General features: G+C 42.3%; 2 long non-coding RNA genes across 2 annotated transcripts in view; one reads left to right on the top strand and one right to left on the bottom strand.

The window, feature by feature from the left end:
* The window catches only part of LOC137183925 (uncharacterized), a 45,260-nt gene that overhangs the window by 17,526 nt on the left and 2,142 nt on the right, over positions 1–25,592 (bottom strand). Inside the window, exons 1-2 of the long non-coding RNA XR_010928577.1 lie at positions 25,376–25,592; positions 25,114–25,257 (exon numbers count right to left, since the gene is read on the bottom strand). The exon at positions 25,376–25,592 is cut by the window's right edge and continues 2,142 nt beyond it. This is a non-coding gene — a long non-coding RNA (uncharacterized lncRNA). The remainder of the gene's footprint in view (positions 1–25,113; positions 25,258–25,375) is intronic.
* LOC137185299 (uncharacterized) lies at positions 1,770–2,629 on the top strand. Its single transcript, XR_010928810.1, has 3 exons — positions 1,770–1,807; positions 1,943–2,353; positions 2,458–2,629. It is a non-coding gene; the product is annotated as an uncharacterized lncRNA (long non-coding RNA).

Genomic DNA, 25,592 nt, shown 5'->3' with positions numbered 1-25,592 from the left:
TGTAAAATAAAGAGTACAGTCTAGACCTGCTCTGTGTGAAAAGTGCCCTGTGATGACTTTTGATTGTTTGATTGATTGATGTTCTTTTATACAAATGAAAAAGGGCAATCCATTTGCATCGATGCACATTCAGCACTTTGTGAGTGCCAACCCAAAAAGCAGACTGTTGGCAAGTTTATCAACTACTTAAAAGCAGCAGCCAACCTAAAGCCCAAGTCTTATACTGTGACCATCGATGGGGAGGAAAAAGAAGGGATTATTTTCCTTGCAACCAGGAACATTGAGGTGAGTGAGGAACTCTTATTTAATTACGAAAAGTCTTTTTGTGGAGATGCAGACCTCGTTTGGCTGTCTTAGATTTTCTGCAACCATCAGCCTGCCGAGAGCTCACCAGACACTGTGACCCAAAGCTCATCTGTAAAGTAAAATCTCTACAGAAAACAATAAAGTGGAGTCTGTCTCTGTGTTTATGGTCTTGTACGAAACACAGGTATAATTTAAGTGAAGTTTTCAATTAAAGTTGTAACATGGGGCTGTCTGAAGCCCAGTCTCACACTCGGTGTCCCTATCTGGTCAGTTACTAAGTTAATTTAGTACAGAACAAATAACTTATTTTAATTTCAGTACACAGCCTTCTTTATTTGGGGAGAATTATCATTTATGCTGAAAGACTCAGTCAACTGTGAATTCTACCTTTGATAAATTAAGTTTTTCTTTTCAGAACTGTAGAAACATCACCTTTATTAATATCAGGGGCACCACTTCCCATTATTAGTCATATTTAACTGTGTCGGGAAGAAACACGGAACAACTTTATCAATCCAACGTCTGATTTAGTGTGTTACGATGCAGTGATCTAATTCTCTGCTTGAATTGAAGCTACAGACAACGACATGCTAATAAAGATATATTTATTGAACTTAATGATGAACAGTGAATAAATGAACCTGAGTTAAAACCTTTGGTTAGGTTAAAAATAAAAATGTAATCTTTGTTGGCTATACAACCATTAACAGGGCCTCACACAAAGTTAACAATCATCAGTGCTGCTTGATTAAAACACACTATAGTTATTTAACAAACTTACTTTTCCTACTAGCTGACATACTTTATAACTACTAGTGTTAATTCTTTGATTATCAAAGTACTCCTTCATACATATCACACGCCTACTAAGTTATATAGAATTTATTACAATTTAACAGATATCAAAATAAGAAAACATTATATATCACATTGGCAGAGGTTTGTTTTCAGCATTCAACCTCACTGTCATTCATTTCAGTTGGGATTGTCCCACACAGTTCAGAGAGAGTTTGGGGTGATAAGATGGTTCTGTGAGGAGTCAAAATTGACACTTTAATGTGAAGAAAGAAAGAGTCAAGCACAGAGTACTATTTCCACCCCCTCACAGGTGTGTATGCATGCAAATGCTAATGCAGGAATGTGGGGAGGACTGTCAGATAGACATAAGGTGAGGCTACCAGATGTCCAGTCACTTTCTTCTGAGACTCTCCAGAGAGGCTCATCGGCTAACAAGAGATCCAGTCTTCTAGAGAAGCGTTCACATCTTCACTGAAGATTTCTCCTGCTTTTGTTCCTGTTCTTTTTACCAGCTTTTTTCGCTCCAGAAAAATGTCTCCCCAGGGGTAAGATAAGATCAGTTTTATAGTTCACAATGTAGTTACTTAAAAAAAAAAAAATTTATTCCATTACATAAGTTTTTAAATTCAAAAAGGTCACTTACCAAGCTGAGATTTTAAGCAAATTTGCCAATGGTTCCCAGACTAAGGGACCAAATTAAGAAGTTAGTTTATATGTACAGTAACACTTATGAAGTCCTTTTTTAACAGAATGTAGTAAAACACTTTTATCTTATCAAGTTAAAACAGAGTAAACAAGCCAGAGACAGAATAACAGTTTGTAAAAGTCATGATAATAGTTTCACATATTTTAAACATAGCTGGTCACATCTTTTGCATAATGACTGACTAATGACCCTATTCAGGTGAAAATTAAATCATTGGGTCATTTACCCAAGCTAAGATTTTAAGCATATTTGCTGAAAGCTCCTGAACTTCTCCCTGAGTAAGCTTTAAATTAAGTGAAGAATGTCTTTTTCTGTTTCCAGTAAACCCAACAGGCACTATCTGCTGTGTCCTGTGTGCATGAAAACCCAGGAAACCCTTTCAGTACATCTGCGCAGGGTCTGCATGAAGAACAGTACAGCAGAGGCCATTGAAGCAGAGGTGGAGAAGGCAAAGAGGGATGTTCATGAACTTCTGGCATCTGGCAGGGTGTTTAGTTACGTGCTCCTTCGCCAAATTATGGACGATGCTGATCCACTCAGCAGGTTGGTGGAAGTCTTTTTTCAAACATCACTTCTTGTTTACTCTCTGAAATGTATTACTTTTTTTAACATCGTCTAAATTATGTTTTCTTTTTCTTAATTGAAAGGCTGATTGAGGAGCTGCAGCGTCGTCACATGGCGGTGACTGATGTCCCTCCACCACTGCCAAACGCCAACATTACGGCAAGACCTTCCACCAGAACAACCACACAGCCACCTGAGAGTGCGGCTCCTGAGACTGGCGAAAATGTGCAGACTAATGACGCCTCTGTCAGCAACGGCGAGACCTTTCAATGGTGAGTCTCACAACTTCATTGATGTTTGTTTTTGATTGTGAGTCATATGAATCACAAATATGCACTATTATAACAAAACACTTTTCCCACATTGCAGTAACCCAGATGTGCAGTGGAAGAACGCGGCCAGGAAGCTCATGGCAGAGAAAGGTCTTTATAAAAAGCACTCTCTGAACTGTCCATTGCTGAAAGACTTTGGCACGTACCTGAAGACAGACCTACACAATGAAAATTTCAAACAGGAGGTGAAGACTGCCATAAAACATTTTACATTTATTAAAAACGTCTGACTATCCAAGTAAAAAAAATAGTGATCGGAAGGTAATTTAACATGCTTTTTTTTTCCAGGTTGAAAATGTTGCTCGTTTCCTGTATTATGTGGACCCACAGGCACCATCGCTAGAGTTCGTCAGGAACAGAGAAAAGATCCGGCAGTACCTTCGTGAGCTCTCTGAGGCAAAGCTGACAAAACAAACCCAGCAGAATTACCTCAAGAGCTTGAAAAGGTTTGTAGTATTTGGTGTTTTTATTCATACAATGTCAACACTAGACAATAAACATAATTTGGCTTAAATACATATACTTAAAAACTTGTACTTCCTCTGACAGATTCCTGGTGTACCACACTGTCAACACCAACCTGAAGCACGAGGATGAGGCTCTCTATGGGGATTGCAAGCACTTCATCGAGTTCATCGGGTCTCTACAGAAAAGCTGCTCCAAGCAAGTGAGCAAAGAGATCACCCAAAAGAGGTCAGTTTAGTTGTTCTCACCCATTTAACTGGATTACAGTATAGATGTGTGAGCAATGGGGCAAGTAATGTTATGATTTGTTCATATCTTTTTTTTCCATAGGCACGGCATGTTGACTGAGAATCGTCAACTAACACCACATGACTGCTTGGCTGTGCTGAGGGCTGCCAGGAAGGACTTCTTGGCAGTTATTGGGAAGGTCGTAGCAGACAAAAGTGCAACCCTGGAGTTGACTGAGTGCGGCTTTGTGGTGTACTATCTCCAGGCAGTGGTGACCCTGAGACACCTCCAACGACCAGGCGTGGTGGAGCACATGACTGTGAGTATTATTGTGCTCTTTTTGTCTACGTTGTTAGTAAATTTCACCTGACATTTTTGCAATTACCTTTTTAATTAATGTGATACCCTTGTTTTGTGCAGGTGCAGGAGTGGATTGTCAGAAACAAAGACAAGTCAGGCAACACAATTATTGGTGTAAAGGAGCACAAGACCGCTGCACAACAAGTGGCCACGTTTGCCCTGTCACAGGAGGAGGACTTGGTAAGTTCATCAAGTTTCCTGTGCGAACCTGTTCAAAAGCAGAAATGAATCTTTATTCCTATTTCTCCTCTGCCAACAGTGGTTTGACATGTACTTCACACGGGTGCGGCCACAACTCTTGAACTCCAAGAAGCGCAGGAGGGATGACACAGATGACACAGAGGAAGAGGAACGGTTCTTCATCTCCACCACAGGGAGGCCAATCTATAATGCCTCCAATGACCTGAACCGGCTGCACTCAAAGTAAGCTAACCATCATGATTCATTTCCCCTCCAACATGTACCTCTATTGATAGCTGTCTCAGGTCTCTGGTGAGATTTGTTAATAAATGTCATTAATATACTGTTTAAACTTTGATTTTAGATACAACCTCGAGCCAGTGACCAGCCAGGTGGCACGCAGAGTCTTCGAGACGGCCACCAAGACGATGACAGACATAGAGAAGTCTCTGGTGGCCAACTACCTCACTCATTCCACTGCGACGGCAGAAAAACATTACCGCATGAAGCAGACAGACACCATTGTGAGGGCCAGTCAGCTACTGTCTAAGCTGGCTGGTGACTCAAGGTAAGCATGTGTTATATTTGTCAACAATTAATACAATCAACAATTTGTAGACATAATCAAACACACCATAATTTATATTAAGGCACACTGAACACTTTTCATATAATCTTCTTCTTCTTCTCCTTCTTCTCGTGTCTAGTGTTGAGTCTGCAGACGAGGGCCCCAGTCATGGTACCCATGGCACTGCCCACGATGCTGCTGACAACCCAATCTGTACAACAAATGTGCAGATGGACGTCCAAGCAGCATTTGACAAACTGCTGGAAACGCACCCGGTGACTCTGGATGGGGACGTGCCAGACAAGACTGAGCGCCAAAAGGTGTCACCTGACTATCAGCGGCAGCTGTACGAGCGTTGGCTGAAGGCTCAGATGAAACTGCGCGTGCGGCATGTTCTCGGTGAGTATTTTCTCAATATTTAATTTTTTTCAAGTAACAATGCAATGTACATGATTCAAAGTTGTCAATTATATTTTTCTTAACTAACAAAACCTTTTAATTTTTTCTTGACAGCCTACTTCTGCCGACGTCTCCCTACAGAAAAACAGGTCGGCATCTGGATTGTAAAGCAGGGATGGACAAGTAACTTCCCCAACGCTGCCAATATCATTAAAGAGTGGAAGCCCTCAGGATCTGTGGACATGGTTATGGACTCCAAACACATCCAGAAATTTACCAGTTCTCAGAAGTGGAGAGGACTTCTAGTCACAGATGTTGAAGGGAAGGGCAAGGGTGTCATTGCCACCCGCAGATTTCAGTCTGGTGAGGTGGTCTGTGACTACCATGGGAGGGTCATCACAGCCAAAGAGGGCCATCACATACAGAAGAACACCAGTGAGGAGGAGACTCTATATATGTTCTTTTACAGAAATCAAAAAGGGCAGCCCATGTGCATCGATGCACATTCAGCACTTTGTGAGTGCCACCCCAAAAAGCAGACTGTTGGCAAGTTTATCAACTACTCAAAAGCAGCAGCCAACCTAAGGCCCAAGTCTTATACTGTGACCATAGATGGGGAGGAAAAAGAAGGGATTATTTTCCTTGCAACCAGGAACATTGAGGTGAGTGAGGAACTCTTATTTAATTACGAAAAGTCTTTTTGTGGAGATGCAGGCCTCACTTGGCTGTCTTAGACTTTCTGCAACCATCAGCCTGCCCGGCATTTTCAAGGGCCAGCGAGAGCTCACCAGACACTGTGACCCCAAAGCTCATCTGTATTCAAGTCCACAAGGACATCTTTGGACTTTGCTCTTTTTATTTGTACAGTTATATGGGTATACTTTGTAAATATTTGTGCATGATATTATAACCTTAAGACTTCTCTTATTGTTTACGTAAAAGCTCTGTACAGAAAACAATAAAGTGGAGGTGCTTCAACTTTAAATGTCTCTGTGTTTATGGTCTTGTATGAAACACAGGTATAATTTAAATGTAGTTAACCTGTTAACTTAGGTTCAGGAGCAGAACCACGCTTCAACCACACCTCTAATCACCTTCCAAGCCTACTTATGCCGGGTCAACTCATCCTACCCTGTTTGTCTCAGATTTCTCGAGCTCAGACAGAACGTGCTTGTTGCCTAAACGCCCAAACAACTTCTATTCAAACAAGACAAAAGGTAAAGATCATCTACCTACCATGAATCCGGAACTGCTAATCCACCCGACCGATTCAGACGCCGATACGTTTGACGATCTGTTTGACACCGGTCCACCAGACCCGCAGCAGCACCCAGATCACAGCCAAACATGCCGGCGTAGTCACTTGAGGTCGGTGGTCAGCGTACCTTAGCCCCGCCGGCGTCTCCACCATTCAAGCTTCACCAACGAGATCTCTCCGACTCCAACAGCCGAGACCCGCAGATCTCAAGCCTCTCTCCTCCTTCAGCAAGGATCAGACACTGCGGGCAGGGTCGTAGGAGCCAGCTCCAACCCTCTCCTCATCGGCAGCTGACCCCATCGCCTAGGCTCCCAGCTCCCGGCTCTTCACCACAGTGCATCCGCGGTGTGCCATCAGCTGCGAGTCGGCAGTCTCTGCGTTCTCAAACCGAGCCCAACATCAAACACTGGACTGTTGCTCGCCTCCAATGTTTCCTGTGGAGTGAGGGCATCCCATTTCACCGCAATGCAAACAAAGCCACACTTTTTTGACTGTATTCAGCCTCCATCAACGCAGCAACAAACGAAATACCTCCCGCACTTCTGGCTTCCTCATCTGAGCCACCCACCACCAGTGTCGTCAGCCGTGATGTCACCGGGCCGTCGCTGCCTCAGCCACAGCCTACACCATCAGCTCCCTCTGATGGGGGCCAGGTTGTATGTCCTCCTGTGCATGCTCCCCCTGTTTCTGAATTATCTCAAATGATTTCAGCTTTCTTTTCATCCCTGTCTTCGCAGGCTTCACAAAATCCCTGTGCACATACATCCTTTCTATCCCATCATCCCTTCCTCTACCCTGCCGTTCCCAGCCACACGGCTTCTGCTCCTCCTTTTTCTGCAATAGCCACCGCAGCAGCAGGAGAGCCTCAGTCAGCAACTCAAGGGGTCCCACCACAGGCCAACCAACTCGGTGATCTCCAACCTCCTCCTTCATTTCCAACTAGTCTATCCTTTCCCCCTCCCCTCCCCTCCCCACCCCATCCCTTCCCCAACACCCAAATGTATTTTCTCATTTTTGCCAGCAATTTCACCCTCGCCACAGCAGCACCACCTGTACAGCCAGCTTCTGTTTATCGCCCTTCTCCTGTCTCTCCTGCACTATGCCAACAGATTCTCTCTAGTAATTACAAAGATTTAGCCCAGCTCCTTAAGCCATCGGTCATCGACAATAATCAGATCAGGGGAGTGCAGACAAACTCCGTAACTCACTACCCTCACAGTCTAAAGATCTAACCCCCACAGAATTTGCCTTCGCTTTTTCCCTTTACCGTGACATAATTTGCTCTGCTTTTCCCATACGGAGAGCAGAGCTGGACGAATATCTATCCATCGTGCTCGACATGGCTTTACGCTTTGGAGGGATAGGGTTCTATAGTTACCATGTGCACTTTGCCAACCAGGCAGCTGGCTGAATACAACAGTTTAACCAGGGAACGTACTGGGGCACCCTCAACTCAGAACTCTACTGCCGCATATTTGCAGCCCGCACGTCCCTCTCCTGTGAGTTATGTGGAGCCCCTTCCCACCCCGCCACAGCATGCACTGTCACTACTCCACCACCTCGCTCACATCCATCTTCCTCACGCAACACCTCAGTCTTCAACCGCCTGTCACCTGCTGCACCCCCACCTCCCATCATTCCTAGGCCCGTTAACATACGTCCTTCGGTCAATGTCCCCATGCCAAAGGGGGTTGACAGACGCGGAAGGCCGATCCTCTACCAGGGTGGCAGGATGGTGTGCAACAATTTCAACCACCTGGGCTTTTTCCAACTGCCGCCTCCTGCATGTCTGCTCCTTCTGCGGCGGTGCGCATGCCAGGAGCACCTGCCCCCACAATCCAACCACAGCTGCAGACCAACTGGTACAGTACCTCAGCACCCTTGTTAAGGTAAATGTCCTTGCCACTGCTCTACAAAACCATCCTGATAGACAGCTTGTTCATTTTCTCATAGATGGCTTCACACACGGTTTTCATACCGGTATGGCAGTTCTCCCTGACATTTCACATGTCTGTCGCAACCTCCAGTCTGCTCTTGCAGAACCTCACACTGTCGACACTCTGTTGGCTAAAGAAGTCAAAGAAGGTTTCATGATAGGCCCGTTCAATATCCCTCCTTTTCCACTGTTCCACATCAGCCCAATAGGTGTTGCCACTCGCAAATACTAAATAAATAAATAATAAATAAAAAAGAGGCTAATTATGGACCTGTCTTGCCCACACGGCTCACACATTCCAAGCATCAACAGCGTCATTCTCAGCCTGGATTTCTCCATGCAATACGCAACCGTCGACCATGCCATCACTCTCATTCGGCTAGCAGGATGTGGAGCTTGGCTTTCCAAAGTAGACATCACCAGTGCATTCAAAGTTTTGCCCATTCATCCTGACTTCTGCCGTTTTTTCGGCGTTTGCTGGAAGGGGGAATATTATTTTTCCGTGCGCCTTACCTTTGGCTGCAAAAGCAGTCCTAGGATCTTCGATTCGCTTTCAGAAGCCCTTTGCTGGATCCTCACGAACAACCACAGGCTCCCTTACGTTCTCTCAGACAGTTTGTCAACATAAGAACAACTGCATATGGGTTCACAAGAGGTGCAGCAAGAGGGGATTGCATCATTCCACTCAGAAAAAGTACCTTCAGCCAGTCTGCATTCTCTGTTAAAGCTGCACTAGACTGGAACTCCATCCCAGTAATTATTAGAGACCTGGGCACGTTTAGTTCATTTAGAGCTCATTTAAAGAAATGGTTAATTAGTACTCAGCTCTGTCAGCACTAAGACTTAGTTCAGTCTGTCTGTGCTGAACTTCCCTTGCTGTCTACTGTCACCTGTCGCTATCTTGCTGTCTTGCTACTGCCAGTCTGCCTTCACCTGCATGCATGTCTTTTTGTGGTTTTGCTTTTATTGTGTCAGACTAATTTATGTATTTTACATACTGTGCATGATTTTTGTATCTGTGCTTCTGCTTTGCATGTTCTAGTTAGTGTCTAACAATGCAGCTCAATGTGGTCTTATTCAATCTACTTTTCTATTAACATTAATATCTTCGTGTATTTATTGTCTTGCATATCTTGTATCATGAGTCTCTGTGTTGCATGTTTTAAGGATGTCCTGAATGATATTTTTTATTAATATTATTTATGTTCTTCTTCTTTAAAAAATTAGGAGTACATATATAACTTATGGAGCACACTGAAAAATGTTCAAGTAACAGTTTCTTAAATAAAACAATTCATTACATACATATTTACAATTTATCACATACATATTTAAACTCAGTGTGTGTGTGTGTGTGTGTGAGTGTGTGAGTGGGTGTATGTAAATCAAAATTTATGTTGTCTTTAGGGGTGTTTGATTATGGCAAAAATCATAATCATGATTATTTTTGTTCAATATTGAGATCACGATTATTAACATGATTACAGTCATTTTTGCCAATTGCCAATGTTTATATATGCACATATTTTTTCCCACTTGGCTGAGGAGACTATTACACATGTAATCATATATTGTACTAATGATCAAGAAAGACTATAGCTTATATGAGAGAAGAACTCAGGAAGACCAGCTCAGCATTAAAACTTTAGTGGACCTGCCATGAGGGTGGAGCAGCAGTTTTTGGTTTTTTGTAGTTTATTAGACAGAGAGGATCAATGTATAGGATTTAATCATTGGTTCACAGTCCGAAGCGGAGGGTGGCAGTAATGCACTTAATTTGCTGTTTGCCAACCAAACAGAGGAGAATAAACGTTTTTTTCCAAACAGAGTGGACCATCCTGTCAGCCGAGGTGTTTCCTATCTGTGCAGCCGAACACAGCAGCTCTTCCACGGACTGTTTCTCCCTGATGGTCCCGGTGTTTGTTTCGCAGGTTTCACTTCACTGTTTCACTTCTGAATAACAAACCGGGGCTCGATGGTCCGGTTGGATCCAAACGGCGAGCTGGGTCTAGCTCAGAGGGTAGTGGAGGCTAACTGGTTGTGCTTCTTTCCAGTCATGCTGCAGCTAACGCTCTGCTAGCCTTACGAGCGTCGCCACTTCCGGTATCCGTTGTTTCAACTTTAAATCCCTCTAGCGTTTTATATACTTTTATGGTTGTAAATTTTAGTCGCACAGTGCGCAAGTAAATTCTTTTTCCACTTCGCACACATCTATTTTTAGGTACAAATGTGAGTCAACTTCCAGAAAGTGTCAGAAAACGCTGTTTTATTTACGTGATTGGTGCTACTGGTGGCTCGATTACTGTGTGTGGGCATTGTGATGGCCTGATGACGTCATCACGCAAGCTCATAAAACAGCCGGCGTGGACGCGACACTCCACACCTGGTCACATTGTCGAGGTAAGAACTGGTTTCTCTTCTGTTAGCATGAACTCTTTGTTAAGTTTACCGATGCTTTTAGTAATAACTAACTCTGTGTGGTGAGGTTAGATGCAGGCGTGGGCTAAATTTCACGCACAGCTTACTTTTGTCTTATAAAATGTAGTCCTTACACACATGGCTGACGTTAAAATAGCACGACAAAATACAAAAAGCAGTGTTAATAATGAGAGATGGATTAAAAGATTTATTGATGGTTTGTCATCGATTATCAGAATTTGTGCTCATGTTTTGTGTACCCATTGTTTTGTGAACTGCCATTGTGAAGCCTCGAGTGTAGCAACATGGTCATCGCCATCTTGGATGTGGCGGTCACCATGTTTGAGTTTTGGAGCCGGAAGTGACCCTATTTGGACGAGGGGGTGGGGCTGACCATAGCGCTAACTTAGTTAGCACGGTGCATTTACAACCTATGGTTAACTGCGATAATGCTAATGTTCGCTAGCAAAAAACAGGCCTAAAACTGTTAAACAACATGTACTTACCGAAAAAGTTGATAATTGGACTGATTGATGGATATTTACTTACATCTAATTGCTTATCAAGAGTGTTTACAGGCGGCCACAATGATGCAGTTAATTTTAGTGAACTGAACACATTGAAATAGCATTAGCATGTTATTCTAAATCTTATGCTAGAATTAAAGGTTTGCTTTGTTAGCCTGCTACCAACTAGCTTTTGTGCTAGGTTGTGACTGAAAGACTGCTTTGCATATAATTGCCTGTCTGTAGGATTTTCTGTGTGTGTAAATCGTAATTAGAGATGTAGATTCAGTTGTGTGTTTTTGTCTTGACCATCATATATAAGTTGTGAGATGGTGAGTTGGCTAATTTCCATGTATTGATTGATCAAATGTGTTATCAGGATACTACTTTGTTGATCATGTTTTTGAGAGTAAAGTTATTGGTATGAGAAACAAAACATTTTATGTAGATACAGATGCAGATCAGTGTATTGTGGATGTTTAAATATTTTATCCTTTTTTCTAACAGATTATTTTATAATATAAGAATTTTCCACATCACAGCATGGCTTAAATAAAACAATGTGTATTCTTTAATTTACAGATATCCAACTCTTGCCTGTGTGATCTGGTGCTCTGCTGGTTTGTCAGCTGTCACAAGCGATTCATCTGCACTATATCTGTGATTCTCTGATCTACAACAACTATACATACAAATAGTTATTTAATTTATAAAGATACACATAACCTATTGATAAACGACACACACTTACTGGTTTTACACACACGAGTGTGCACACACACACACACATACACACAGTTTTTTTTTAATAAAAGTTGCCCATCTCCTACTGCCGAGGTAAGTTGAATCAATTTTGTGTTTGAACAGGCTGCGATGCTTTCTGCGTAAAGGTTTAATAAAAACTAATTTTTCATTGCAGATGTCCCGTGTGAAGTCCCACCGACGTGCTCAGGCGGCCGAGCAGAGGATTGCGGAGCGGCAGCCTTGGACCCTTGGGCTGCCCGTCCCCGAGTTTGTTGCTCGTATGTATTAAGTAGTTCTTGAATATTTCAATAAAATTAATCGATTTTTCAGGCATGGGTTGACATTCTTTACTATGATCTTCATCCTAACAGAGCTGACCCACCGTCCCATCAAGTTTGTCACTCCAGCACAGCGTCCAGACCAGCAGGTATTTGTCTTTCTTATTCAAAAGACGGTGATGGGTGTACAGAGTCATGGTCGGTGTCTCTGTTCTAACGCACTGTCTCTGTTGCAGCTGGTGTTCATCGTTGGAGAGACTCACCTGCGGGCTGGGTTTTTTTTTTTTTTAAATGATAATGATGTTATCGGTATATCTTGGTAACGTATACAAATTTAATGAGTGTATTGTTTTATTGACTTTTTTGTCCTTTCCTTTTCTTTATAGGTGCTGGCAACACCTTCACCTGCCCGTGTGATCGAGTATGCCTCCAGGCCCAGCCCAGCAGTGCAGCAGGTTTGTCTTTGTTTAAATGTGAGACTTGTTATTGATAACAGACATCATCAACATTTCTTCCCCTATTTTGTTTCTTAGTAAAACCTCATCTTTACATTTCTCAGGTGGAGGCAGCAGCCCAGGAGTCCTGTGGAGGGGTCTGTGGTGCTGTTGTCTGCTGGTGTGGTGCCAGAGGTGGTGGGGGAGGAGGTTGCTGCAGCTTGCCCTGCCATGCTGATGGAGTCCACCGTCGAGGAGGGAGCACAAATGCCAAAGAAGATCAGCAAAGCTAAGTCTAGTTTTTCTCCTTGTTTTTCTGTTTCTGGTATTAAAACAGTTCAGTTAGATTCCAACAGCACTGTTGTGGCAGTGGTGGGTAAGAATAGCAGAGGAATTACGCTAGTAAAGGTTGTTAGGGGGTCATTTCACCAGGGAGACGAGCAGTTTATGGATTGTAGTGTATGGCTATAACTGGTCAGCTTAGCCAAACACATGGTGAGCAGTGTGTTCTCATGGAAGACACATGATCTGGATGGTGCGTTGGTTGTAGGTGATGAGTTGTACAGCAGTTTGCGTGATCATGGCGTCTTTATGCATCAGTCGGATCTTTTGTCTGTTCCAGATTTGCCACAGCAGTTAGTGATTGATGGACAGGTACGTAGGTTTACTTTTGGCGATGTGGTGTTTGGTGAAGTAGGTGTGACTGAAGGTGAACTAGTTGACTTTGGTGTGTTCATCAGTCTGCGTTATGGACTGGAGAGGATCTTCAGTCTGTACAGTGCATGTCTTTTGACACTGTGGTAACACTTCTTCCATCATCTGTGAAGATGGACGGTTCGCTGTGGTTGACAGTCACTCTCGCAGTAACTTGTTACACTGCAACGGTACAAGTGTGGTTTTGCACGTCTTGATGACTTGCACCACTATATCTGTCATTTGGCAGACAGTGTCAGTTCAAGTCAGAAGCTGTACGAACTGTGTGGTGTTAGTGGTTGTGGTGCTGTAAGTCCAGTGCTGTCTAGTGTTTCTGTGGAGAGTCGTGTCACAGAGCACCAGAGTCTAGTGTTACTGAGCACAGGAGAAATCAGGTTTCTGCAGGTGTGTCTGAGTGTGTTGTTAGCGTAGCTGCGGGTCTATCAGTGTCTAACATTTCTGTTCAGACTTTAGTCATTGAGGTTAGCAGCAGTTCAGAAGAAGAACCAACAAGACTTTATGGCAGAAAGCACAAGATTTCTTCTCACACCTGCATGTCAAAGAAATCAAAGAGGTTTGATGTAGAATTTATTAGTGCTGTGAGGAACGAGGAGCTGGTCCTCTGTCCTCTTACTGTAGATGTTTTTCAGGTTTTGTGTACAAAATTAAATGTTGACTTTGTGAAGGTCACTGGTCCAGTGTCCAAAGAAGTTGGGTTGACAGGTGTCCCGTGTAGGAATGAGAAGATCGTGGCTGATGGTAACTGCTTCTTCAGAGGCGTCTCTCAGGTTCACAGAAGCACCATCGTAAGATTAGACTGGCAGGATGTGAAGAGCTGGAGAGGAATGAGGGTAAATACCAGAGTATTTTGAGGAGTGAGTATTCCTCTGTATTAGAGTACATTCAGATGATGAGAACTGTTAACACTTTGGCCACAGAGGTGGAAATACAGGTCACAGCAGATTGGTTAGGAGTTAGTGTGTGTATTTATGGTGGACGTTGGATGAAGTACAGCAGTGACAATGAGCATAAATGAAGAGTTCATTTACTCAGAGAACATCATGGACAAGCATTTTGAGAATGTTTGTGTTTGTAAGCCTGGACTACAGACTGGTTACGGTTACTGTAAACTCAGTGAAGTGACAGGTTACAGCATTACGTCTAGAATGAAGGATGTTGTAGACGGTGACGAGGCAGCAGCAGGATGAATTTGTAGATTATGATAAAGGTGTTGATAGCGATGAGGTTGTGAACGATGCTACTGAGGTAAAATCAAGTAGTAAGTCTTTGAGGTCAAAGTTTTTGAAGAAAAACTGAAGAAAAAGACACAGGAGAAATTGAACATGTTAAGGGAGAAACGTCAGTTAAGGGTTAGAAAGATGTATTATGAAAATGTGCTGTTTAGGGAAAGGGCGAAATTATGGAGTGTAACAAACTATCATGAAAATATACCACATAGAGAGAGTGTTAAAGCCAAGAGTAAAGTAAAGAGTATGGTGAAATATAGAGAGAAGGTTAAAGGAAGGAGTAGAGAAGTGAGGACAAGAAAGTATCATGATAGTTCAGAGTTTAAGCAGCAGGTTATTGCCAGTGTTTAGTAGGAAGCAGAAGACGGAGAGGTCAAAAGATTTCGGTTTTGTTATGCATCAGGTTTTGGAGAAAGTCAGAGATGGACCACATGTTGTGTGTTGTGTTTGTCATCGGTTGATGTTCAGATCTCAGGTGCTGAGTTGTGATAGGGAAGTATTGTTGGTATTGCAGACGTGCAAACGTAGTGAGAAGTTTTTGCATAGATGTTGTGATAACTGTGTTGTGCCCTGTCAGTTAGTTTCATCTAGAGGTCAGCTTTGGATTTGTTATACATGTCACAATAAGATTAGTAAAGGTCAGATACCAGCTGAATGTTGGGTTAATACCTTGATGCTTGATCCTCTTCCACCTGAACTGGGATGTTTGAATAGTTTAGAACAACACCTGATAGCTCTGCACAGTCCGTTCATGAAAATGTTGGCATTGCCTAAAGGAGGACAGAAACGGAGTACATGGTCCGGTAACATGTGTTCCAGCCAACGTAGTGCAGACGTCTAATGTGTTGCCACGTCCTAGTATAGAAGGGTCTTTGCTGCAGGTGAAGTTAAAGCGTAAATTGATGTATAAAGGGCATTACGAGTATCAGTTTGTGGATATTTCACGTGTAAGACAGGCAGTAGAGTATTTAAAGAGTACTAATGTGTATTACAAGGATATTGAGTTTAATGAAGAGTGTGTAAATGAGTGTTGCAGGCAGACAGATGGGTAGAATGAGGAGGATCAGCCAGCCAGTGAGGATGAAGCTGTTGTAGAAAAGGTAGAATCATGTCAGGATGATCAGGTTGTTAGAGATGGTGAGGTGACAGCTCAGGCAGGTGGTGAGGTCACAGAACAGGCTGTAGTTGATGGTGTGGAGGAAACATCAGAGATAATACAAGATGAACTGTTACATGACAGACAGCAGACCTGCATGTTTCAGGACACTTGTCTTATGCCTGTTGATATTGGTCAGGAAGCATTAGACCAGTATTTTCATGAAATTGTAAACATTGCACCTGCAGAGGGGAATAGTCCAGTTGGGGTGCTTTCTGACCACACCAATGAGGCTAAATGTTTCCCTGTGTTGTTTCCTCTTGGTCGTAAGACTTTCCATGACAGCCGCTCATATCACTTAACATTGTCGCGTTACTTTAATAACAGGATTATGCATGCTGATGGTCATTTTGCGCATAATGTAGAATACATTTTCTTTTCACAGTACGTCAGAGATAGATCGAGTGTCGTCGAGTGTTTCTGTGGCATTGCGTAAGGGTAAAGGAGGACAGAAGTCGCAAAGGATTAGTTCAAAAATGTTGATGGACGAGGAGTCTTTGAAGCAGTTGTTAAAGTTCGATGAGGGTTTTAGGTTTCTTAAGCCAATTAGAGGAACTCCAGCTTTTTGGCAGTCAGTTCACAAGGACATCTTAGCCTGCATACGTCAGTTGGGGATCCCGACATGGTTTTGTTCATTTTCATCTGCAGATCTGCGTTGGCAGAATCTCCTGACCACTACTCTGAAACAGGAAGGCAGAACACAGACTGTAGAGGATTTGGAGTGGGCAGACAGGTGTGAGTTGTTGCGTCAGTCACAGCTGCGAGGATGTTTGACTATAGATTGATTGTTTCCTGAAAGAGGTTCTCATGTCACCTTCCCAACCAATTGGCAAAATTATTGATCACTTTTATAGGGTAGAATTTCAGCAGCACAGTTCTCCTCATGTTCACTGTCTGTTTTGGATCGAGGGTGCTCCCCAAACTGATAAGAACACAGATGAGGAGGTCGTTGAGTTGATTGATAAATACGTTACATGCGAGTTACCCTCAGATGATGATACATTATTGGACACTGTGTCATCAGTTCAAACACTCTCCAGACGACACTCTAAATCATGCAGGAAAAAGAAAAAACATGTCATTTTAATTTCCCAAAACCTGTATCATCAAGGACGTTTGTTTGTAAAATAGAGACAAAGAATGCAAATGTGATCAGAAGGTGAAGGAGACCATGAACAATCCTGGATCAAAAACAAGCCATTCTGTAAGTGTTTTGATGATGATTTGATGCCACTTTTGGCAGAGGGCACAGTATATTTAGCAAAATGTTAAGAGAGCTGTTAAGAGAGCTCAGGAAGAAGAAGTGAGTTATGTGAGTGATGAGCATTTGTTTCAGACTCTGGGCATCGATCAGGAGATCTGTGAAGAGGCTTAGAGGAGAATGGAAAGAAAGAGCGAGGCGGTTTATAGGAGAGGGGTAAACGAGGTTTGGGTAAATCAGTACAGTAAGCAGTTATTAAAGTGCTGGAATGCAAATTTGGATATTAGCTTTGTCACCGACGCCTATGCGGTCGTCATTTATATCATATCTTATATTATTGAGTAACACCCAAAAAGAGGCCAAGTCTGGAGAATGCTCCAGACTTGGCCTCTTTTTGGCCCAGAGCCTATGCATGTCTTTGTGACAGATGGCGCAGCGACGGGGAAAAGTCATTTAATTAAAGCTATTCAGTACGAGGCAGGGAGGCTGTTGTCAACACTTTGTCATCAACCAGACGATATTTGTGTTTTGTTAACTGCTTCAACAGGCGTAGCTGCATAGTCTTTAAACGCAGCAACAATTCATCACACACTCTAGTTTACCTTATACCCCTCTGGGTGGAGATAAACTAAACTCTCTAAGAGCAAAATTTAGTCACCTCCAAATTTTAATCATTGATAAAATCAGTATGGTTGATCTGTTGTCCACGGCAGGTTGAGGCAGATTAAGCACACTGGTGACTTTTCCCCATTTGGTAATGTTAGTGTGATAACTGTTGGTGACTTCTATCAGTTGCCTCTGCATAACAGTCAGGTTGGTGTGAACCTGTGGTGCCACTTTAGTGTAGCGGAGCTGAAAACAATAGTTAGGCAGAAGGAAACCTTCATGTTAGAGATCGACGTTGACTTGTTGAAATCACGTGAGACAGGGGAAGACAGCTCGGCCTGCATATTCTCCCAACAAATATGCAAGTAAATGAACACAGTTTCAATAAGTTGTTTGCCATGTGTCCTGATTACATCAACATTGAAGCTAAAGATTTCATAACAAACAAGAAAACGGGGAAATTGTAACGTGGTACTAATAATAAAGCACCGGACACAAGTTTAGAACAGACTTTGTTTGGCGAAGAATGAGCGTGTGATGTAAGAACGTTGATGTTGAAAACGGTTTGGTCAATGGAGCATGTGGCACAGTCACTGACATGGATTTTGGTAAAGATAAAACATTTCCTCTAAAAATTTATGTTAAATTTGATGATGATAAAATTGTCTTACAGAGGAGGCAGCAGGGACTCTACTGCTATTGAACCAGAGAAGGAGAAGGCCACTAAACACGGTTGTGTGCGTTTATAGTTTCCTCTGAGGTTAGCGTGGGTTTGTACTGTTCACAAAGTTCAGGGCTTAACTGTAGATGAGGCTGTTGTATCTTTGAAGAAGGTGTTTGCACCTGGGCAGGCGTATGTAGCTCTGAGTCGTGTTAGGGCTTTGTCTGGACCGATCATCAGGGATTTTACAGAGAAGGTCATTTACTGCAAAGACACCATGAAGAAGGCCATGGACAGCCTGCCTCCATTTTTAATTGAACAGCCAAAGCCTTCAATAAAGTTTCTTTATGTATTTAATGAACGTTCAGAGTTTAAGTCGCCACCTGTCAGATTTGGTGTCTTGCACACAGCATTTGCAGCCTCACTGTATTGCTGTCACAGAAACGTGGCTCACTGCACAAACCTCATTAAACAGCGTGCAAATCAGTGGTTACACTTTCCACAGTCGTCCTCGAGGTTTGTGTGACACCAGCAGTAAAATCTACAACATGGTGGAGCTGGTTTGTGCTGTTTAGACGATGTGGACTGTCAGATTCTGCAGGTACCCGACTTAAATCTGCAGTGTTTGGTGTGCCTGTGTAACACATTAAACATATTGATGGCAGTAGTTTATTGTCCACCATCTTATCCAAATTCTTTATTTAAACATAATGTGGGGAAGTTACTTGACTGGTTAAATCCAATCAGTAACACAGTTGTGCTAATGGGAGATTTTAATGAAAACATTTTAAAAGAATCATCAATTTGTAAATTCATGGGCCAAAAAGGATTTAAGCAGCATGTAACACAAGAGACTACAGAGAAGGGACACTGATTGATCATGTTTATGTTAAAACAACACAGTATGATGAATGTGCAGTGATGCCTGCGTACTTCAGTGATCATGAAGGTATTCTGTGTAGTTTCTGTGTTTAAAGATGATCAGTGACAGTTAGACTTTGAGGATGTGGAGGCAATTTTTGATGTGGATTTCAATTTAGATCAGGATTAAGTTAATTTGAGTCAATCAGCTACATCGCAGTGTCCCAGTGTTATCATGTTCATGTTGTAGTTGTGTTTATCTGTTGGGTTTTAGAAACACACTGACTTGTGTGTTCATGGTGTGTGACTGGCTTTCATTATGGATGTTGTCTTATTTAGTGTAGAGTTTGTCCAACTTCAACTGGTCAATCGTGTGTATACATTTTAGATTTTGTTATGTATTGTGTGTAATATGTGAAAATGATCATGAAATGGAGATTTTAGATTTATTTATTATTAACTTATTTCTTTAACTGTGAGGCACTTTGTAACTGGTGTTTGTGAAGATGTTAGTCTCTGTTTGCCACATGACAGCTGTTGGTCTCTTTTACAACTTTTAATGTTTATTCCGGCATGTTTCAATTCATGTAACCTTTATTCCTGATGTGTTAATGTGCAACAGTTTTAATCTTCAGTGATTTTAATATGAAAAGGTCAATGTCAATTGAACAAATGTATCTTAAAAGGAAACGGGCAGCCTTCATGTTGTCTGTGTTTCACATCCTTATCAGTATCTTAGACAAGATGCAGCAATCCAATAACTACATGTTGCTATAAACATAACAGGAACAGGAAATTATTTTTATTTAATAACTGAGCTGTAATGCATTTGAGACATTTGTATTTTTGTCATTATAATGTACGACATGAACTTCAACTTCAGTAGTTTAAATATGAATTCTTCCTGTTTATGTGCAGGAACTACTAGTAAATCTGTTCTGGCACCCGAAGGCCCAGACTCTTTATTCTGCACGCCTGAGCTGCCAAACAGGACAGTTAAACCCACACATTATTGTCATTGTTGTTATTTCTCCATGCTCTCACCTCTTTGTGTCCCCACTATCTTATGTTTTCTCTCTCCATCCTTTTAAACATCTACAGTTTCAAGTAAGGTTGCAGCAGGGGACTAGATCTGACCCCTTGTTTGCATAGTAAATCTAAATCTAAATCATAGTAAAAAAGTAATTAATTTAAGTCAAGTTTTCAATGAAAGCTGTAACTTGGGGCTGTCTGAAGCCCAGTCTCACACTCTGTGTCCCTGTCTGGTCAGCAATGTTAATTTAGTACAGAAGAAATAACTTATTTTAACTTGATGGTTGCCAATGGTTCCCAGACTAAGGGACCAAATTAAGAAGTTAGTTTATATGTACAGTAACACTTATGAAGTCCTTTTTTAACAGAATGTAGTAAAACATTATTTTCTTATCAAGTTAAAACAGAGTAAACAAGCCAGAGACAGAATAACAGTTTGTAAAAGTCATGATAATAGTTTCACATATTTTAAACATAGCTGGTCACATCTTTTACATAATGACTGACTAATGACCCTATTCAGGTGAAAATGAAATCATTGGGTCATTTACCCAAGCTAAGATTTTAAGCATATTTGCTGAAAGCTCCTGAACTTCTCCCTGAGTAAGCTTTAAATTAAGTGAAGAATGTCTTTTTCTGTTTCCAGTAAACCCAACAGGCACTATCTGCTGTGTCCTGTGTGCATGAAAACCCAGGAAACCCTTTCAGTACATCTGCGCAGGGTCTGCATGAAGAACAGTACAGCAGAGGCCATTGAAGCAGAGGTGGAGAAGGCAAAGAGGGATGTTCATGAACTTCTGGCATCTGGCAGGGTGTTTAGTTACGTGCTCCTTCGCCAAATTATGGACGATGCTGATCCACTCAGCAGGTGTGGAAGTCTTTTTTCAAACATCACTTCTTGTTTACTCTCTGAAATGTATTACTTTTTTTAACATTGTCTAAATTATGTTTTCTTTTTTAATTGAAAGGCTGATTGAGGAGCTGCAGCGTCGTCACATGGCGGTGACTGATGTCCCTCCACCACTGCCTAACGCCAACGTTACGGCGAGACCTTCCACCAGAACAACCACACAGCCACCTGAGAGTGCGGCTCCTGAGACTGGTGAAAGTGTGCAGACTAATGACGCCTCTGTCAGCAGCGGCGAGACCTTTCAATGGTGAGAATCTCAGTCTCACAACTTCATTAATGTTTGTTTTTGATTGTGAGTCACATGAATCACAAATAGGCACTATTATAACAAAACACTTTTCCCACATTGCAGTAACCCAGATGTGCAGTGGAAGAACGCGGCCAGGAAGCTCATGGCAGAGAAAGGTCTTTATAAAAAGCACTCTCTGAACTGTCCTGAAGACAGACCTACACAATGAAACCTACAAATGAATTGAATTTATTAAAACCTTCTAAGAGCAGCTTAACAGATGTAAGTAAAGACATGTTTTTCAGTTTTATGTTCATATCTATAGAAATTCTTGAGTAAAAAACGTTTTCTAATCTATCTTCTCATGTTCCCAGCACAAACTACAGATATGCCAATTTGGCTTTCAACAGGTTTTGTTTTAGTTAATGGCCCCCTGTTGCTGCTGTGTGTGTGAGACCAGGCCTCTGCTTTTCTTCTCACTGGATCATCATTTCACACTTCTTCTCTTCATCTTTCATCACAGGTCGATGTCTCTGAAGAAGAATACACATTTGGGTACAGACTTGATAATCAGTCGACGTCTGGGATCAACCAGCTGTGTCTTTCCTGCCTCCTGGCCCCTGCTGACTTGACCTTTTTGATTTTGATTGAATGCAACACCCCCTCCTGTCTCTGCCCCTTGAGTTCACCTACCTGAGAGTTCCCCCCCTTTACTATGCTGCCTGAGAGTCTCCCTTAAAATATTGACCCTTGATCTTGTATGCAAATGCCCTCCCTTCCTACCTTTGGTTTACCATTTGTCGATCACTGGCTTGATCTTACTGTATCTAGTCTTTCCATTTCTTCTGCACTGGGTCAATCTACTGACTGAGACCAGCTCTGTGTCAGTAAGCTCACCACATGTCCAGAATGCTATTAAATCACTTCCACCACAGCAAACTTTGAACAAGTACTTGAGTGATTTTCTTCAGCATCTCCAGGATGCAGAGGTACATCCAGCCCAGCAGGGATGAAGTCAGCATGTACTTCCTAGTACAAGAACATGATCTGGTTTGTGCAGTACTTTAAGATTCATCATAACTTGGCTGATATCCTGATTTGTGCTTTCAATAAAAATAGTTCAGACTTAAGAAAAATGAGAGAATTCAGAGTTGAGAGTGTCATCTTTTTTTTTTTTTTTCTCTTGTCTCAGCTGTATCAGACAGTGATCACATGGACGATGCTCCCCATTATTATTACTCAGACTAACCACATGTGTATTTTGTTTCCTCTGTCCTGCATGTCCTGCTGCCAACAACCACTCCGATCTGCATCTCCAACCTTCTGTTCCTCACAGCTGATGAATCTGTAACCAGCACCCGGTCAGAGCAGGTAACGGTATTGTTTCCCTCTGTTCTGTGTTTATGTCTGATAAAGGAATTTGTTGAGGCAAATACTCAGATCTCTCCTCTGTGTTCCATGTAATCTACATCTTCAGCAACTCTCATCGATAGATGGCAGTTGTGTGACAAGGGACCCACGAGGCACGCTAACATGCCAGAGGCATGGACTGGTGCGAGGTTTACAACTTCACGGATTTTCAAGGGCCGTTTGCGTTACCGCACTGGACCCCTCGCGTTACCGCCGTACCCGATCCCCCCGGCCGACCCGCCTTCCACACGGCGGCGGACACCGCCCCGCGAAAACCCCCGCCCGGCGACGCACCGCGGACGAGGGCTCCGCGAGGCGGGCCGCACACCGCGCTTCCAGCGGGGGCGAGAGGAGGGCGACGGGGCGACTGCTCCCCCAGCCGCGGCACGAGCCCAGCCCCGCTTCGCACCCCAGCCCGACCGACCCAGCCCTTAGAGCCAATCCTTATCCCGAAGTTACGGATCTCACTTGCCGACTTCCCTTACCTGCCTTGATCTAACATGCCAGAGGCTGTTCACCTTGGAGACCTGCTGCGGATATGGGTACGGCCTGGCGCGAGATTTACACCTTCTCCCCCGGATTTTCAAGGGCCAGCGAGAGCTCACCGGACGCCGTGACTTTAATGACCCCAAGCTCATCTGTATTAAAGTGTACAAGGACATTTTTGGACTTTGCTCTTTTTATTTGTACAGTTTTATAGGTGCACTTTGTAAATATATTTGGGCACTTTATGATAATCTTAAGACTTATTGTTAAAATAAAACCTCTGTACAGAAAACAATAAAGTGGAGATGCTCTGTCTGTGTGTTTATGGTCTTGTATGAAGCACAGGTATAATTTAAGTCAAGTTTTAAATGAAAGCTGTGTTGTGGAAATTGTCTGAAAACATTTAACGTACATATGAAATAATACACAAAACACTGCTGGGTTGAAGATTAAAAATTATTATTGTACAATAAGGAGACAGAACACAAAGATTTGCATCCGTTCGTCTCACCAAACGAAGAGGAAATCTATTCTATTATAGTGAGAGTAGGAACAGAGAAATGATCTGTGATTGGTCAAATCATACAAACTTGTGGATTATAACCAATGGCAAACAGCCACAAGGTATACATTTACATGTCCATATATGCTAGATAAGAACCACATCTCCCAAGGACACAGGAAGGCAAGAGCCCTAACCTCTGTGGCTTTTGACCCTCTAACCTGTCCTGTTTCCTCCCAGACCCAGGATGTTACCTTATCTGAGCCTAAACAAAAATGGAAAAACACATTCCTTCTCACAAGGACATGCACACATTAACAAAGCAAATGATCATCCTTGCACAACTCTGCACATTAAAATAATAAGCCAACCCTTTGATCTTTCATTACCTTTACAGCTGTAGCATGGATCTGTAACATGGGGCTGTCTGAAACCTACTCTCACACTCTGTATCTATCTGGTCAGCTGTCTGTGCTAATTCAACTTCTCTAAATAAACTCTTATTATTCAACATTGTTATGACCCTCTACAAACAGCAGAAGGCCCAACATAATTAACAGTCAGGATTTCCCACAAAGATTGAACAATAACCAAGTAACAAAAGCTGGTGAGCCGGCCAAAATTAACAAAAAGAAGAGGAGACACCCAGACCAGACCACAAAGGGCCGTAGGATCCTTTAACTAACTCTTGTGTCATGCATCTCTTAAAATGGAAGACCAGGTCAGTGAGAGACGTCAGAAACACTGCTGGCTCTGATCACTGTTAGCAGCAGGAGTAGACCTGGGCCACCATGTCACATTTTACCACAATTAAGTAAAGTAATTAAAGTAAACATTTGATTTCTTAAATAAAACTGTCTTCATTTGTAGAGCAATGTATAGTATAGAGCCCCTGGTATGGAAATTATTTTAAAAAATTATAATTGTTATTTATGCTGTATGAGATCAGATTATGCAGTGTTTTTATAACCATATTTGTGAAGTTATGAGGTGGACAAAATATCAGAAACACCTCTTTATATAATACAGTCCACGGTAACACCACCACAAGAAAGTACAATCTGAAAAACTAAGATGTAACTTAGTCGACACATAAACAACTAAAGTTGTATCAACAAGAAACTGAACATTTATTATTAAGTAAAGTAACTTACTGCAGTTCTATTTGCGTGGTGTAATATTGTGTTGACAAAGCACCAATAAAATTGATTTTAGTGGCTTATCTTACTTAATTAAAACCCTCTGTAACAAAGTTCTGAGTGAATCATAGAAATATACTTTGACTACTTTGGTTTGTTACCACATTAGAATATTAGAATTAGAGTTCAAATACATCATTGTGCTAATTAAACCTTGATTATATTGTCTTCTGGCTTCTGCTTCAGCTCAACTTTGTCCACTAGGATTTATATTTATACACGACTAATAGCATTTTGGTTCATGTTATTGAAATATGATGATTTCTGTTATGTTGATAAACATGTAAGTTAGTAAGTAAAGTTTATTTAGTGTAGCACCTTTCACAGAGCAAGGTCACAAACTGCTTCACAAGAGTAAAACTGTCAAAAAATAAGACCCTAAAACAGTAAAACACAAACAAACAATAAAACATAAGCGACAAAAGACCTTAAAAACACACTTTTTCCATCTTCCTGTTTTCTTTCTCTCTTTGTTTTAACTCTTCTTCCACCTCCCTCTTTGCACAAACACACAAAACAAGCTGCTGTTGATCAGGCTGGGAAGATGAGAGAGGCCCTCCCCCCAATTATCCACTTAAGGCCACCTGGGAGAGGGAGCACAAACAAGAGGATCAGTAGCAGGACTATACATATCCCATCCAGCAGGGGGGGGAGTATGTAACAAACATCAACCCTTGATCATAAAGCCATGTTATGCCTCACTGTTGAGGTGTTTCATCGTGGTAGTGGTGTCATCTTGGCAGGTCCAGCGTTGTTGGTGCAGCATCACCAGCGGTGTTGCAGTGAAAGAGCCCGGATCAGGCTGTGGTCTGTGTGTATGTCTTCGTAAGCGCAAAGAATCGAGCCGTTTCAGGCCACTCTGAAAGAGTCTTTAGGGCGGCTTATCTTCCTGTTTACAGTATTGCTCTCAGAGGAGCCT

The sequence above is a fragment of the Thunnus thynnus genome, chromosome 6 (assembly GCF_963924715.1).
Source record: "Thunnus thynnus chromosome 6, fThuThy2.1, whole genome shotgun sequence".
NCBI classification, from domain to species: Eukaryota; Metazoa; Chordata; class Actinopteri; order Scombriformes; family Scombridae; genus Thunnus; species Thunnus thynnus.
Note: the sequence above shows the minus strand (reverse complement) of the source record. Positions and strands in the feature narration are given on the sequence as shown.